Genomic DNA, 18,659 nt, shown 5'->3' with positions numbered 1-18,659 from the left:
GCTGGTAATTGCAAAAGAGACCTAATTGATAGATTTGGGACACAAGGGTGTATTGGTGTCTACAGATTGAGCTCATTATCTAATGAGTAAGTTGACAAATGGGCCATTGTAACAGATAGAGTATTCCTATAACCTATGTTGACCTGGGAATGATGTGCTGACTATGCATGGACATCAGCAGAAATGATCATGTCTCTGTTGTCTTCCCTGTCTTGACAATCTGAGGTCTTAACTGGCGACCTTCAGGTCACTGGCTCTCTTTCGAAAGGGAGAGTTGTTTATTATATTTGCGAAGCCATCGCTTGCTGTACTGTACGGTGAGTTTATAGCAGACCTTTTCCTTTATGGAATTTGTTTTTCCTCTTGTGCAATAACTATTGGATTGTATTTCACTTAAGAATATTGTTTTGACCTACACAGAGTGCTTTTTTATCATACTTTTTTTTCCTGTAAGAACTGGAGCTACTGCCCCACGGCAATATATTCAGCAAAGAGTTAAGAAGAGATATAGGATGTAGGTGTATTCTTCCAGGCAGTGGTACATAACACCTTTCATAACTGAGGATGCACAGAAGAATATTTGTGTTTTGATGTATGAAAGAGGATGAAGTAGGACGTGTGCTTTTAAGGTAAAGAGACAGAAGCTTGTTTTTCTGTCTTAACAGTGAGCCATATTGTGGTTGTGTATATGTATATATATATATATATATATGTGTATGTGTGTGTGTGTGTGTGTGTGTGTGTGTTTGTATAAGCTCGTGCATGTGCATTTTTTTGAGGTTTGGTTTACTTCTCTTTGTGTTATACAGGATGTAGACAGCTCCTAGTCTCCTGATCCCTCTTCCCTTCCAACAGAGTGAAGATAGAGAGAAAGACACATTGAGAGAAGAGGGTGGTGAGCCAGGTAAAGAGACAAGATGGAGAGAGAAAATGTCATGTGGGTGATTTTGTTTGTTTGTTTGTTTGTTTTACTTTCTTTGACACTCTTCTCTGCTTAAATGATGACTTGCAATAGACTTTTTTTCCAGCAAACCATAAGAATATGACTTGTTCCATTAATATTTATTATCTCCATGGTGTCTGGCATGCAGGAACACAGAAAATATTGGCTGATGTGTTTTCTGCTGGCAGGTAAATCAGGAGGGAAGAAGTTCCCCAGAAAATCCAAAACTTTCACAGTGTTTTCATTCCATTAGTCAAACTCACACACTTGTCTCTCTCATTCCCAAACTTCTACTTTTTGTGACAGCTGTGTGAAAGTAGCAATTTGACAGCTTACTCTTACTAAGTAGAATAGAAGTACTAGCATAGATAAAAGGCACAAGTTCTCAGTCTTGTTGTTTAATTACTTTAGAGCATTTTCATGGAATGTGCTCCTTGCTTTCTTGACAAGAGCTGTATTTTTTAGTTTCACTTTAGTGAGTGCTCAGACAAGCAGAATTAAAGTGGTTTTCAGAGACCTCAGTAGATCAGCATCCAGATGGAAACACTTGTTGGGTCCACAGATTGGTCTAGAGAAATAGTACACATTTGTACAACTACTAGTAAACTAATACCACCAGTTAAGTTTGGGGGCATATTATTCTGAATACAGCGCTGCTGATTACAGGGTCAATCGACTGAAACTGGGTATATATTAGGTGGTTAGACCATAATTATTCACAGTTTAGGTTTAGCAGATATTTTAGTTTTTAAGAAAAGAAAAACCTATTTAAGAAATCAAAGAAAGCTTTGAAAAGACTGGGATTTGGGAATAGGCTCTGGAGTTACAAATCCATGAAATGTAATATGTCTGATGAATCTAAAGGTCGTTTACTTTAGAAAAATGAACCTAACCTTTGTGATACATACCAGTATGTTTTTTTAACGTTTTAAATTTGAGGTTTTGGTTTACTGCTGGCAACCACATTGGTGGTGAGCCGAGCCACAAAATCCAAATTTGGTGAATGGGGTGGGACAGTAACAAGCACCAAGACTGGCTATATTAAGGCCAAGAGAGAAACACTAACAAGGCACTCTGTAGCAGAATATAAATAACTAGATAAATAATTAAATCCATAAGAACTATCTTATGCAGAGTTTATTGAAACACTATTGACACTATTGACCATTAGAGTATATAATTAGTATGTAAATAGATAAGTGCGATCAGCAAACTGAGAGTCCCAGGTGTTCCTCTTAGAAGTGTTAATTTCAGTGTGAGTTAATCTCTCTTGCACTCAAGAAATGTGAGAATATGGATTCAACAGGATGTCCATGTTGCTTTGATTCTGTGGTGAATATTTGAATATTTTAACATGTTATATCCACACTATATCTGATATTATTAAGGTTTGTTGATATAAGTTTTCTTACTTTCTGCCCTTTTATTGATAAGACATCGCTTTATGTGGCCTGAAACATGTGTCATTGTGGTGAAGATGTTCCTTTTTTGAGGCTGTAACAGCACTACGTCAGTCAGAACATACAGTCATCTTTGCTCAGTAACAGAGATGTGGTAACCATTCAAAGAACCTGTATTTTACCTCCCTTTGATTGAATTAGTATAAAAAAATAAATAAATTAATAAAAACACTTTCGTGTTCTGTGTTTTTATTGAAGCATCAGTAAATTTTACAACCTTTGTTTTAAGCACGTAAGTTGAGCACACCAGTCAGCTTAGATGTTTGAGGTTAGAATAAATTAAGTCCTACTGACATTTTCCTCCCACTCTAAGAAATAATAAGTAATATCCCTTTTTCTGTAGTCCTTTGTGTTTGACATTATAATAAAACGCTGCATTGTTAGAGCACACTCCCACTCTCTCTCTGTTTCTCTTTCATGCTCACACTTTCTTTTATGTTGTGCTCCACAGAGATTGTCGTCAGCATATTGTTGTATATAAGATCAGTTCTCACTGACAGGGAGAAGAAGAAGGAGGCAAAGTGGTATGGAGGCATGCAGAAAGACACTTTGTAGGTAGTAAGATACAGAGCGAGGGAAGAATGAATGAAAGTTATGTGTGAATGATGGTGTGGGCTGGTGATACAGAACTAAACTGGAGGGTGTGGCCTCATGTATATTTGTAAAATGGTCATTAGAGTCCAGTCAAATTAGGCCAATATTATTGTGTGATTTTAGCTTAAGACAGATATATGTTATTGCTAAATGTGTCGGTCACCAATCAACAAGAAACTGCAATACATACAAAAACAGAAAGATGAAAAACTACAAAACTACACATGTACTCCTGCTATTTCATTCAACATTTACATGATAATGTTTTGTGTAGTTGTAATGTCCAAGTTTGATTGACACTTCTCACTGTCAGAATTAAAGTGCACCTGGAGTTCAGACCCAGGTTCAAATCCTGCATCTGGTGTGTGGTTAGCTCAGCCTTGTGAAATTATGTTGTAGTGACAAACACAATCACTGTCTGGCATTATGTTCCATGGCAACATTTTTTCAAGTTAACGAATCACATCATTTATCTCCCATACAAGGGACTGGGGTGAGATGGTCAGGGTGAATGGTGGGTGTACTAAGTGCAGGACTGTTAAAACCAGAAACTACGGTTTACATTAAGACTCCTGAGTGAGGTTAGGTTTAGGTAACAAATGCTCTGTGGTAAAGGTTAGGGAAGGCTATCAGAGTTATCTTTTGCCCATGACCAAAATCATACAGTAACCCTAACCCTAACCCTAAACATGAGTTTAGGCAGCTCAAAATTAAACTGTAGTTTGTATCTATATTTATTCAGTTGTTTATTTTTCTCATTTTACCTTTGTTGATTTATTTGACTTATTCTATGTGTCACAGTCTGGCTGTAGCCACCTGTGTTTTCCTTGTGTTTCCCTGTTCTGTGTGTCTCCTTCCTGTGTGTCTGTGTGTTTTCTGTTTGCAGAGGCAGGGGTGTAACTCGTGGTCGTGGTGGCACACCTGCTTCTCATCTCTTCATCAGTCCCAGTACATCAGCCTTGGCTCCTCTTCCACTCTTCGCCAGATTGTCCGTTCAAATACTGTGGTAACGACTACGGCTGTCTCCAGTGACTTTGCTTGCAACTATTCTAGTGTATATATTTGGAGCTCTCTGTGTTCTGCACCCTTCTCACACCACCGAGATAGTCTCCAAGCCTGCTCATCCTCTGGACCTGCACCCCGTCGCCCTGACCATCTTTCTCTACCCCTGGTTAACATTAAAGACTGTACTCTGCAATCGTGTTTGCCGTGTCTCTGTATCTACACTGGGGTCATTCCTACTGAACCATGAAACTATGTTTCTAAATTGAGCTTTTGAAGGAAAAAACTAAAGGTAAATCCAACAAAACATGAAAACAGACATGACTTGAAACAGGCAGGATACTGAAATGCACTGTAAAAAATACAGCAAACACTGCATTGGTCTTCAGCTCAAACCTTACAAGTTATTTCTTACCCCAACCATAACTTAATATATTAGTTAATAAACCATTATTACTGCCCTTCCATCTTATTTAACAGACAAAGGAAAATTATTTGCCAACTTTATTCTATTATCACATTCATTCTGAGGGAACATTATCTTCACATAGTTTAACATGTTTTGTGAATTCTTGCTCATTTTGTGAAATATTGTGACACGAATGCTGAGCAGACGCTCGAGGCAGTCAGCAAGAAACTGAGCTCTTTGTCGTCGCACAAACAGATAAAGTAATTAACCCAGATACAGTTCATTCTGCTAGCAGTTCATTTTCCAGGTATTCCTACCAGCCTGGGCTTTTCACCATTATGGTTACAGAGGAAGTAATTAACAGACATACAGAGGGAATACGACTATATTAGATCCTGGATGAGTGGTCCTTTGGGACAGTTTGTTCTCGTTCTTTCACTCTCTTTTCTTTTCTGCTCAAACACACACACGCACACACTTCCTCTGTCTTCCACCTCTGTTCTCTCTCTCCCTGTCTCTTGGTCGCTGTCTTCCATATCTCCCCTGATTTTCCCTCCTTCATTTTCTAACCCCCCCTCTTTCCATCTTCTCTTTCTCATCCCTGCCTCGGGCCATCCTCTAACTACTATGATGACTTCATTTTCTGGGCTGAGAGAAGTTTCTTTATTAGCCAGTCTTAATGGTTCTTTATGATGGCCTAGATACAGCAGTCAATCTTCACAATGCACTGCCTCTGAGGCTGTATTTAACATGACTATTAGTCTGACAAGTCCACAAGTGGTTGACTGAATAGGCTTCTTCGCACAGACTTGTTTCTTTGCGCTTTTTGCCATTCATACTCTTACTCTCATACACTTATCCGTCTCTCCCACCCCTGCTTCTTCTGGAGTCTTGTCTCATTTAAAAAATGTTTTTCTTTTCCCCGTTTTGTTTCTCTTTTTCTCATCCTGGTTCCCTCCCGTCTCTCCCTCTCTGAGTGTATTTAACACGAGTATTAGCCTGACAAGTCCGTAAGTGGATGTGTCTGAATGCAGGCAGGCATTTCAAGGATCGACTTCCTCTCTCACTCCCGAGGCGTTGCTGCATTTCTATCTTCTTCTTCTTCTCTCTCTCACCCACATTCATTATCTGTCTTCTGTCTCCATTCAGAGTCACGCTCCATTATACAAGACCTACAAGACTGTATTTAACTTGAATATTAGGCTGCCAAGTCCAGCATTGGTAATATGAATGGCAACAGAAGATAGACTTCGTCTTGCTTTTCTTTTTCCTCTTCTGCTGCTGGAGGATAATTTTAGCCAAAATGAAAATTAAAGGAGAAAGTGGTACTTTTTTGACATCCCTACCTGGGAATAATCATGCTATACTCAAATGATAAAGCAAAAAATACAGAATAAAGTACATCAAATATTGAAATGACAAAGAGGTATCATTAAATTGCAGTTAAATATGAAAAGTATAACTAGTTCAGTGGTTTACAGTGAAATTTAAATGGAAATATCTAAAACATAACATAAAGGAAGATAATATGGCATATAGACTCATGAAATCTGATGCAGCGAATACTTATTTCATGACCTTATCAATATGTATATGATAATAAGTAAGGAAATCCTTTAGTGTAAATTCTCACAAAATGAGAATAGTCAATGTAGCACAACTTAAAGATGATTAAGATCTGTACTTGGAGATCATACATCTGGGAGCTTTAAGAGCCCTTATGGTTCCCCACCGAGTAGTACTGAACCCATAAAATCTGTTACAGTGAGAGCTTTAACTACCACTACTACTTTGTTAATGCAGTGTTGTTTTACTTGTCACATGGAGGCCTAATTTCTGAAAGTTTGCAACTGATGCGACAGTGACTGTCTGGAGTCCTGGTACTGCTGTAGGTTGGCTGGGCTGTCATTTAAAAATGGCAGTTGTCTATCGGGGCGGTGCAACAGTAATCACAAGTATACTCTCACCAGCAAAACTTTCCTGTAGCAGCACAACAAACCTTGAGTCTCAAACACAAACATTGAGGTCAATCAACAAAAAACACTATGAGCTTCAACTAATTAGTATTTGGAAGGACTTTAATTTATAAACAAAATCTGCAAAAAAAAAAAAAAAAAAAAGTACAACCAGACTTCTTCTATTTTTAATTCTTAAAAAGTCAGTGAGACATAAAACAGTTTCCCTTTGGCTAGAAATCATGATTCATTTATTAATTTTTAAGGTTGGAACTTGACAGCAACACAGATGAAGAGATGGCAGCAACAGATAGATCTATGAACTTTGCCAAGATACAGTGGATATATGAATACACACTGCTATTTTTCTGCTGTACTTTATGTGTAGTTTTTAGCCTCAGATTCCTTTGAACCAACAAGCAGCAAATAGTTTTCCTCTGGAAAGGACAATAAGAATTCCTCTTCACTTTTTGCCGTTTTGTCTTTACTTGAGCACACTGCAGTAAAATGCTCTACATTGTGGCGAAGGATGAAAAAATGGTTTAAAAAAATAGAGGAGAGGCCAGATGGGTCAAAAAATATTGATCTTTCATGAATGGGAGTGGAAGAGCAGCTTTCTTAGTGGAAGACATCTCCAGCTACTGGCATTCACTATTCAAAAATCCTTTCAAAATACATGAAAAGTCTCATCAAAAGCTGAGTCTTGTCCTCTATTAGGTTATACACAGTAAATATGATAGTTAGTGCCAGGCAATTGACCTTTAGACGTGATCACTGAAAGGAATAGAGCACTGAATTCTCCTCTGGCACTTCTCATTGACACACAAAGACTTTCATGACCTTGTGTTTTCAATAATTTAGCCTTCCAGGGTGGTGTATTGATAAAGCTGCCATTTATGAAAAGATTTGTGGTTTCCTTCAGCAACTGCTCATCGTCACCTTTTCATTTCAACTAGCCAGATATATTGTACTGCGTAATAAAAGCTAGAGAGATATGATTTGAACATTTTTATGTTTCCTTTTGCCTGCTCAGTAGATCTCATGTGTGATTCTACAAAACATTAGAGAGACCTGCAATAACAAAGACTTTATCCTCACTGTAACTAGAAATTGATACACTGTATTTCTACAGTATTTATTACACCTGATACAATGTGATAACACTACTAATGAAAACATAATTGATATAAAGATGGCCCTAGGAACTTGATAATTCAAATGCATCATTGTTCACAGAAAAATGCAGAGTAAAAGCCTGTGCTAACTACACATGATGAGCAGACACACACCTCTATGCTGGCTGAGCCATCATGTTCCTCTGGAGTGCTGCCCGACCAAATGGCATGCTACCAATCATCTTATATTGTGGGCTTTACCTCACCAACTTTTACAAGTCTACTGCTCTTGTGTAAAACAAGCCCAGTCTAAAGTGTTAATGCACTCACATATTCAGTCTGATAAATGTGTGTCGCCTACCTTCCTGTCAGCCATTATTTTCCAGTAACTGCAGCACAATCTAACATCAGCATCATCAACCTACAGACAATGGAAACTGTCAAGTGATAGGAGATCTATCACAGTGAACAGCATGTTTTCTTTTATCATTGTCAAACTTTCACTATGTAATGTCTTTATTGAAAAAGACTGATTTAAAAACACCTGCACTAGATGTAAGTACCACCCCAACCTTGATCATATATTTTAATTATGTGACATCTTAGAGTTATGAGATCTAAAGAGTACATTCCAACATTTTCAGTCCTGTCCAGCCCCAGCAATGGCTGCCTTACATTTGGCTTGGTTTAATTTTGAATTTACCTCCATCCAGAAAACTTTCTCTAATGAAGTTCTGGAGGTGTAATAATCAGCAACACATTTCAAGACAACCTGACATATAGGTAGGCAGCAAACAAGCTATTAGCACAGCTACAGTCAAGTGCTGACTGAACACATGCAGCAGTGCTGATTCTAACACATTCAGTTTACAGAAGTCACTTAAAAATAGGCACATTAAAAACAGGAAGTCAAAGATAGTTGCCAGTGTGCATTTCTCCTCTCTTATACATTTTCAGGGAGCTATTGTGAAGTAAAATCTAAAATTGTATGCTAGGGAAAGTCATCTCTTATTCACTGTTTAATGACTCATTGAAACTTCACACAAAGTCATTTTAATTTCACTCAGACATACCAGTTAATTTCCTGAGTGGCATCAGTGATTTTTTTCCTTTACTGGGTTTAGCACTTCAGCCGTCGGGCCTGATCATGGGGTGATAAAACAACAACTGGTAATATTTAATTACATAAATGACTTTGTAAAAAGCAGCAGATAGGGGATAAAACCAAGCAGTCATCTCTGTGTGTGTCAGTAGAGGTCGAAACTCTTAGCTAATGAGCCATGGGTTGGGCCAGAGTCCCAGGGCAATGGACAATTAACCAGGGGTCTCATCTCAGACTTTCTTTCTTTTTTCTTTTTTGTCTTTCTAGCTATTCTGGGTAAATACCTGTGAGTGTAGAGTGCTCTGTGTGAAGTCATGTGTTGAGCTGAGCTATAGTCAATGTGTAAAGCTCATTAGACAGAAGAGCTCTTGCTCAGAGCAAAGAGAGAGAGAAGTGTGTTCGTGTTGTGTGGTCAAACTGTCCTCCTGAGTACTGAGAGCCAGGATGGAGGAATCAAAAGAGGGTGGGTGTTTTAAGACAATACAGCTTTTGTGCTTGGAGTTTATGGAAAATACTGTATATTGGTTATCTAAAACCAAGGATGGAGGGGAGGATGTAAGAGGGAAGCTTTATATTTGATATTTTTGTAAGAAATCAGTTAAGGAGGGAAAAGAAAGAGGCAAGGCAAGAAAATAGAAAACAGGCCATTTGGAATCATTCCAAACCTATTTCTTAAAAATTACATTCATTCACAGAACAATTGCTTTGTAACGGCAAATATGTTTTTAAAAAATGTAATGTTGTCTATATTATATATTTTTTAACATAACAAAGAAATATTTACAATTAAATGTGAGGAAATTACTTATAAAACATTCACAGTTTTCCTACAAAATCTACTCCTCCAACTATGTATTAATAATCTTTTTTATGGCTATGATTAGGCAACTTAAAGCATAGTATTGAGGTTAGGAAAAGACTGTGGTCTTGGGAGAATGTACTCCCACAGAGTCACAGAGAGAGGAGGTCAGGGTGGTTGGATGAGTCAATATAAGTTGGACTTTAACACAAAAGACCAATGTCTCCTGAAGATGGCAAATGTTGGTTTCTTTTACAGTAATTATGTTCACAGTTTTTCCCTAACCATATCATTTTTGTGCCTCGCCAAACCTTAACCGTGTGTGCAGTGACACATCAGAAAGGTTTTGCAACTCTGCAGCCGCTTTGTTTGTTTGTTGTGTTTTGCTTTGGAAAAGACTGATAAATGATGTTGTCCAACAAACAGGGACATTAGATCAGGGAAGATCATCTGTCGTTCTAGAGGTCAGTTACAACCCCATGTTTTGTCCTTGTTAAGAGTTTTATTGGCCTTAAACCAACAATGTTCTACTCCAGAGTGGAAGCCAGAGTCAGTACTTTGTACACCCAACCATCCTCCCCAACCTCCCCCTAATGACTCCTCTGGAGTATGAGAACATCACACTTGCTGGTTGGATAAAAATGTTTGCCGATGAACATAATCCAGGCAGTAATTATATTTCCTCCAAATTGTATTTGGTAAAGCGAATTCGTAGTTTATATATTTATTTTACAGATATTGGAAAAAAAATAATACATATTTTTGGCTACAGACTGAACAGGGATATCTACCCAACAGTTGTAAGACTCATTAAATCAGAATTATTTAATTTTGAAATAGATGGTGATGAAATCCTCACTCTGGCACCATGTGATGCATGTAGTTGATGCTTTTAAAATGAGCAGGCAGGAGCTCAATGTCCCTCACAAGGACAAAGAAGGGATCGAACCTGGGACCCTTCTGTGTTCGAATGGCCTCTCTCATGTCTTTCCCACCCTGCCACTGCAAATGTTATACGTGCATTAAATACTGTTACATGACATTTAGCACGACATTTTCTGTTAAATAATTAAGTACCCCAAGTCCATAAATTTTAACCATGTCTGGCCCACTTTGCAGTATTACTCCGTGGCAGTATTGCAGCCAGGCTGACCAAAGGTTTCTCCTGCTGGTTAATTAATCAAGCGATGCAAGCTGAGAGGGGAAAGTAAGACTCATAACTGGTGCCATAGCTCATAGTTGCAACACACCATCCCATAGTGTGGTTTTTTAACTAGCCACCCTTTGGTTTTATGAGTCAATAAAAATAGTTGAAAATAATGGCAGAGAAGAGATGGTGGTAGGTTACGAGAGAAGCAAGAGAAAAAAGACTGATAAAAGGTTAAAGGGGGGGGGGCAAAGAGGAAAGAGCAGGGGATTGTGAGACAATAAGAAGGGGAAGAAAAAGGATGACTCTGCAAATTATTTCCTAATTTTCTTCTCCCAAAACAACTGCTCTCTGAAAAAGATGCACTTGTGACTGACATAATGTGAAAGGCCGAGGGAACAGAGCACATGAGATGGTGAGTACATTAACAGAGATCACTCTGAGAGCTGCAGCCTTGAGTATCAACCTGTCACTGAATTCAAGTAATCGGATTCATTTGAAAAGCTCATGGGGAACATTGGCCATTCTTTCCTCTTTATTCAAATAAGTTGCAATACAGAGGGAACATGAGATGAGATTATCTGAACATAATAGCAATGTTTTTCTTCACTGTGTTTTGCCATGACAAGTGTTTTTAGTCAGTGAAGTAAGGAATGCATGAGAATATGCAACCATTGGAAAAGCAATTGCAGATCCTCCAGCCTAAACAACCAAATAGGTAGTTTGTCCTACCCTCTAAAATAAACATACAGTTAAGGTTGAGCAACAGTCATGGGTGAGAAACAACGCTGTCTATTGGTTTCACATTGAACAGTGCCTAACATTGAAATGTAACAGTGTGTCCTAATAAGCTGCTTGCACAAACGACCTATGGGCTCTTTTTTTAATGTTTAAAAGGGCTGCTGATCAGCATAACAGCCAGCCATGTGGTGTGAGTGCAATACATGTATTCACATGGATTCATTTATGCTTTATCTCAATTCTGCATACAGTATTTTGGAAACTGAGCTGTTCTGGATGGGACTAAATTATAAATATGATATGCACGTATTATCTTATATACGAAAATGTGTCCTTTAGTTAGTAAGAGACTAGAAACAAAACGCTGTGGTGTAATTCATGAAATTTAATTTATTTTTTAATTTAATTTAAAAACAACTATACACTCCACTCCCTATTTCTGCAGTAGGTGAAAACACACCTGAGTGTGTTTTCAGTCATGTAATAACTTGATATTCCATAGTGAATTTTATTTTCACCTCAACAGCAATTTTCTAGGTGTCACTTCTCAAAAGCCGGACATTTGATACCTCATTTTGGAAAGGAGGTCTTGTGCATTTTCTGTCTGACAGGTGTCATTGTTTTAGAGTGGTTCAGTGCTCTCCCATCTCTACTCCCTCTCCCTTATTTTATACTTCTGAGTTTAACTTTTCAGGCCAGGACCCACACTGGCTAAATGTTGTGTCTTAAGGGTAAGACACATTCATTTTATTTAAAACTGAAGAGTTTTGTGCGCCTGCTTAATGACAAAAAACATTATTAGAGCACCATCCAATTACTCCCAGATATTACCTTTCAAATTAGTGGTCTTACTATGTGAGGGCCCCCTGCTGAGTAACTATGGTCAATCATACTGGGACCCTGATGTGTGACAGTGAAGTACTCTGGTCAAATTGCAAAAATAGTTTTGCCTCCTGAGCTAAGAGACAATCATGTGTGATGTAAAAATGCAATAAAAAGTATCAGCATAAATACACACACACAGATAGCTACATCACAAGCTAAAATTACATCCCTTTGGACTATACAGAGAGGTGTTTCTGCAGCCTACCCTCATTGACCTGAATGGCATGGACAAAATAATAAAAAAAGTATAATGCAATACAATTCGATGGCACCACAAATTGAATAACTCTCATGAATGTTTAGGTAGGTATATCAAATAAACTGCCAACTGAGCGTAGAAGACTAGTGTTCATCTATCTGATTCAGGATTTGATTCGGTCCTTGTAAATTAATTATCAAACGCTTCTACCTTTACTCAGCTCCGTGCATCAGTCAACATACAGACATACCTTCATTCATCACATCAACACTTACTCTAAAGTGGGTAATGTCAGCCACATTCTACCATGCACAACTGAGAACTATTCTGACAACTTGTATTTTCTAAATTGAACTCCTTGAAATAATAAAACATCCTGCGGCCTCAAAGATGACTGATTGGCCACAGCAAGTGCATTAGACTAGTTTGATGTTTTAAATTAATACTCAAACATGCAAGTAGCCTTGCAGAACTGAGTAAAAAAGTGATTCATTTAGGGTCGACAACGATAGTTCCAACACAATTTCCACTTAAAGGAGTGTATTGGAGCATAATATGAATAAACAATACTTTCGATCGTTGGCAAGTGGCTCTGGGGTAAACGAATAGTCCACTCAGACCTGTGAGGTTATGTAAAACACAACACTCTGAAGAGATAATTGGCTTCTCTCAGGGACTATCCCATCCTCAAATCCAGTACTTACCAGAGGGCTTTTTCAACATGCTTCTACTGGTTTCTTAACACTAAATGTGTCATTAATTAAAAGGAGTACAGATTTTGTGGAGCAACATGCAAAAATTTTTTTTACTCTGATATTTCATGTTGCTTTGTTTCTGATCTTGCCCATTTACTGTTCCATTAGTCATGTACAATGGAAAATAGGTTGGACATTCCCAGCGTCTGGCTATTCTTCCTCTGTGAAAATGACTTCTTATTCAATTACAGGCACTATTCAAGAATGTGATTAAAACTATTAAATGTGGTTTATTTTGAAACATGCAGGTACACTTTGTTCCTAAGCTTTTTTTCCCCTTTGTTTCTTTTCTTCCCCTTTCTTTTCATGATTTATACTGTTGAAGTTGCTTTCAAAAGAATATTAGTCAAGTCCTTTTGTAGCCTGTGTTTGACCACGAAGAAATAGTCACTTTTAGCCCCTCTCTGAACCTCTAGCAAACACACACACACATGCACACACACACACACACACACACACACACACACAAACACAGATGATGAGAAAGAGAGATACAGTGCAGGTCTGTTTTTGTGCATTGTTCGGTTTTATCTGATGTTAACGCGACAACAGGGAGGGGGATTCTGTATCAGATTTATCAGATTTTACTGTCTTATCTGGATTAGGGATTAAAAGATTACACCTCACATGCATACATAATCTGATTAGTTATTTCATTATTACATTTACAAGTCCCATGCTGTACTTGTATTGTTGTGGTATTGTATAAAGAGTGTAGGAGGTCAACAATTTCTGAGAGACCGCGGCTTCAAAAAGTAAACTATTAATTAAATGTATTTGATGGCTACACTGTATCATGGAAACTATTTCATTATTGCAATACTGAAATACTGAAATTAGTTTTTGCAAACTCTCTAATTTAGTATATCATCATCAATGCATTTACAAATACTTTGAAACTCAGATGTTACAAATAATGCTCTGTTTATTTAATTTCAGACACGCTACTGAACTGACCGTTTTGCAATTATGTACAGGCATCCCAACAACTAACCAGTAACTGTCGTCTTATAATTAGCAAATACAAACATGCAGGATCTGTTAATCCTCAGCGGGGGGGAACCTCTATTTGTGCAGGGGAAAACAAGTTCAAGACAGTTTGATATGCCACTATATTACCTTAAATTGCACAGCAGTCCATTGAAAACAATCATGCTTTTCACCTTTTGGCCTCAACAGGTTTTAAACCCAGCAATTGTCTTGTCTTATCTCTCTTGGCACTTTTAAAAGAAACTGTCTTTAATGGCAAATTTAGGAGGGCAAAGTTATCACACAGTCTCCACAACATTACACACACTGCTACACTTGGATTGAAAGGTCATTCACTCCACTCCACTTCACAATGGCCAAGGATGCTCTGCAGTTTGTTGAAAATCTGAAACTGCTTCAGAGAGAATAAACAAACTTTGGATCCCATTTGAGGCAAAAGCAATCCTTCATCAAACCTTGAGAGGCTAGTTCACCTCTCACTCTTACTTTAGCTACTGGCTCTCTGTTTTCTTACTGTCTGTTGGGCATCTATATCCCTCCCATCCTTTCTTTTGCTATTCCTATTTCAAAGCTGTATTTTCTCTGCTTCTTCTTGTCCTCTCCCTCACTGTTTCCCCAGTTCACCTGGCATCATTCCCACCTCTGTGACTGCCTACACACCCATATACAGTGCTATCTGATTTTGTGCGATAGGCAGCGCTTCTCAGCAGGTGGTGTGTCTGTATTTTCTAAAGGCTGTTGAGTGCATGGATGCACTCAATATGCAACCACAATACACAACAAAAATGTAAAAATGCTCCTCACTTAGCAACATATGGACCAAAACTGGAGACATGGAAGGAGACAAACCTCAACTCTCAATTAGCCACTCAATAACCATCACTTTCTCTAAAGTAATCTGTAGGCTGTTGAGTACAAAAAACCATTTGTGTTTTTGCAGCTCTCTCACTCCCTCTTCACGAAGGACACAGGGAATGGCTAGAGAATAACAGTGCTCATCCCTCATCAATGTCTGCACTCATGTTTTTAAAAATGTATGGGTGACATTAATGACAACAAAAGTACAACTACAAAACATAGTTAAATGAGGCAATCTGAATTTTATTTCTTGGTTTGGTTTTTTGTTTATCTTTTTGCCTCCTGAAAAGAAATCAGGAAGGGAAAACTAGAAATGTCACAAAAGGTACTACCACGTCATGAGTTGGACACACAAATGCAGGGAGGTAAAAAAAACAAAAAACAAAGCTACTCTCAAACAGTAATTCGTGTTTTTTTTTTAGACTGGAATCGCAAAACCACGAACATGTAATTCAGCACATAATGGACCATTTTCATAAAGGTACAGACCCGTGGCTTTTATGTCATTTTCTCCATGCTCATCCATATTTTCTCCATCTCCCTGTCTCTCAGAGCAGGAGGGAGAAAATGCAGCTGAGTGGCAACACTGGCATTCTAAATGACTGAACCATCGTCGTAACACAGTTCACTGTGTCCACACAGGCAGAGGCGATATTATTATAAAGGAGCACGTACGGTACAACATGTGTGCGATGCCTTGTGGAATGGCCTCAAAGGATCGTGTGACATAAAACCATCTTTCTTTTTCAGCCAGTCCTTCATAATGCTACATTTATTCCATGTCAGCAGAATGGGAAAACTAAGCACAAAGCAAAAATGGAACGACTTGGTGGCTTTCACTCATTAGACCAAGATGGTTATGTACATTGTTAGCATATAGTTACACCAGATAAGAGGAACTGTTGGTTACATTATCTATTTTTGCTAAGTTTCATATTCGTAGTGGTTCTTAAAATGTGAAACCAGAAACATTTTGTCCAGGCCTTGAAGTGACATGGAATGTATTAGTGTCATGGATTTGGATTTAGTACCTTGCTTTACACAGTTTTTTCACGCAGCGACTAGTATTAATGGTCTGTGTGATAGTGAGCCTGGCATAGCTGCATAATGTCCAGTCTTTAGGTTCTACTTGCAAGTGTGTGGCTCCACTTTTGCAGAAGGGGTTTAGGTTCATCCCTGAAGTGCAATTTTCAATTAATTTTTAATAATTTCACCTCCATATCAGTGCAAGGATTCCCACTGACAGCCTGTCAATTCATCTGCTATGTTAAGGCCACCACTGCTACTGCCTTTATGCACAAAATTGACTGAACTGCTGATGCTATTTGGAAATGTGTTTTATGTAAAAGCCTTGCTCCTTATACAGTACACTGTGATGCAATCCTTTCACGTCGATGAAGAATGAACTATGGTAGAAATGTAGGGCTCATTGTCCTCCAGCACAAGACAGACGAGGGTGCAAACGCCAGGTGGACTGCCAGTTTTGTCAACCAGTAGTTTTTATTTTTGTCATCTAGCCTGCCCTGGCAGCATGTAAAGGCCATGCCATCACTCTCTGCAGGACTCTTCCCAAGTGAGCACAGTGCTCAGCCAGATTTAGCATCGTGGTAAAATCCATTTGACAATGTACCAAAAAGAAAAAAAAAGGAAAAAAAAAAAACAAAAAAAAACACACAACTAATAAATAATATTTTTTTACAACCCTAATCACCTTCTGTCTCTTTTACAATGTAGACATTTGGGGTTGGATCAGCTGATTTTTGGCAACTGATTGCAGCTATTCTACAATGTAGCTGCTATACTACCATCACCAACAGTATACTCAGTTTTCAGGAAAACAGGGCTCAAAAACTCTGTATTTACAGTATTTATGTCAGTGTGGGTGATGTAAGTCAATGGCTTATTTAAAAGAATCCATATTTCGAAGGAAACAAACAAAAACTTAGTTTGTATATTTTGTGGGAAAGAAATGATTGTCTAAAAGTATTAACCTACCAGTAATTTGTGTTCCAAAAAACTGGGTATTACAGTTGAAAAAAGGCATCGGCCAATACAAAACTGCAATGTATAAGTACAGTCAGAATAAATGCATGCAGGAGGACTGTAACACTAATATAATACCATTGTTTCCTGATAACAGTGGGACAAGATTTATACCAGTACTTAAACTACTTACCCAGTTATTTTTTTTTCCCCCAGCCTTACTGGCAGCACAATGCTACCATCACTAGTGCTGTGAGTGTGTTTTTGTGTGTACCTCATACATCATGTTAAGAGGCTATTTCTATAGATCCAGCCTAGCTGTGGCACCATGTCTAACCCTAATCACCTTCTGTCTCTGACTGTCTGTCTCTGGATGTCCCTCTCCCTCTCTTTTTCTCTACCTCCCTATGACTCTTCCTCGCAAATAATGGCACCAGTCTAGTGCCTGCGTCTGTTGAAATTACCTCACCACCCATTACCTTTCCCAGAGTCCTCCTAACCAACCCTATTTCAGCAACCCCAGGCCTACCAGAACAGCTGCAAAAAGTTCTTCATACAAAGCCAAAGTCATTGGATGTACTTTGGTCTGAACCCCAAATACTCATTAGGCTCTGTCATTAAGCATGTTGTCCAATGTTATTAATCTCAGAGGAGACTTAAAAAGGCTTTTACTGGTTGAGAAAGAGAGTCAGCTGTCATTTTTTAGACGCTACACAGAATGAATGTTCATATATCATAGCTACTAAGGTGATTAGAGGAAAAATAAGGTGCAATAAACCGAGTCCTGTCAATGATCATTTTAAAACATTTGATTTTATTTACAGATACACTTCTCCAGAGGCTGGAGCGCACTGCTGTTTAAACTTTGAATATAAGTAGGTTTACAGTCTGTACTGTATCTGATTCTGGTTTAGACTTGATGTAGATTGACATACTTTATGGACTAAACATAAAACTGTCAGCATTTACAGCACATAGTCCAGTTCAAATGACTACTGCCAACGTGAGATTAGCTTTCCAATAACCACTGATGTGGTCGTGTATAAAAGACAACTGATGCCAAGATTAAAAGCAGGGTAATTATGTATGAGAGGTGAAGTTTTTTTTCAGCAGAATTCAAATGACTGTGGCAGTGCGAAGAAGGTTTGAACTGCATGAAAAAAATGCAGTCTTTTAATTGAAACAGTGGCTACATGTCAAGTACATGTCATCATTCTCTACCAGATGTGTAATGTGGTGAGTAAAAAAATCCACTCAGATGTGAACGCTGGCCAACGCTGGGCTGCGTTCAAGGTCCACCCCCAGTTGAAGGAGCTGGTGTGATGAGATGGATATGACACTGCCAGTTCATGGGGTCAAGGCTTACTTGGCTGTGTCTGTGGATAACAACAACCTGCGTTCAACATTTGTCCGACTGGAACACTATCAACTCTCTAATGTGATTTGATCTGATATGACGATAGCTGTCTTATTTCTAAACATTCCTCATTTTCCTCCCCCTCTGTCACTCTGTTATTAGTGAGGCCTTACACAACCCTTTGCCTCCTAATATATGCTGTCTGGGAATATTTTAGGATTTAATGAAAAAGTAGAATTAAAAGTGATAAGCTGTTAGGGAATTGATAAACTGGGTTAAATATATCTAATGGTGTCTGTTTTTGTTTCAGATATTCAGATGTTTCAGATTTTTTTTTTTTTTTTTTTTTTTGCCTGGAAATATAT

The sequence above is a fragment of the Lates calcarifer genome, linkage group LG16_LG22 (assembly GCF_001640805.2).
Source record: "Lates calcarifer isolate ASB-BC8 linkage group LG16_LG22, TLL_Latcal_v3, whole genome shotgun sequence".
Taxonomy (NCBI): Eukaryota; Metazoa; Chordata; class Actinopteri; family Centropomidae; genus Lates; species Lates calcarifer.
This window is presented reverse-complemented; position numbering follows the sequence as displayed.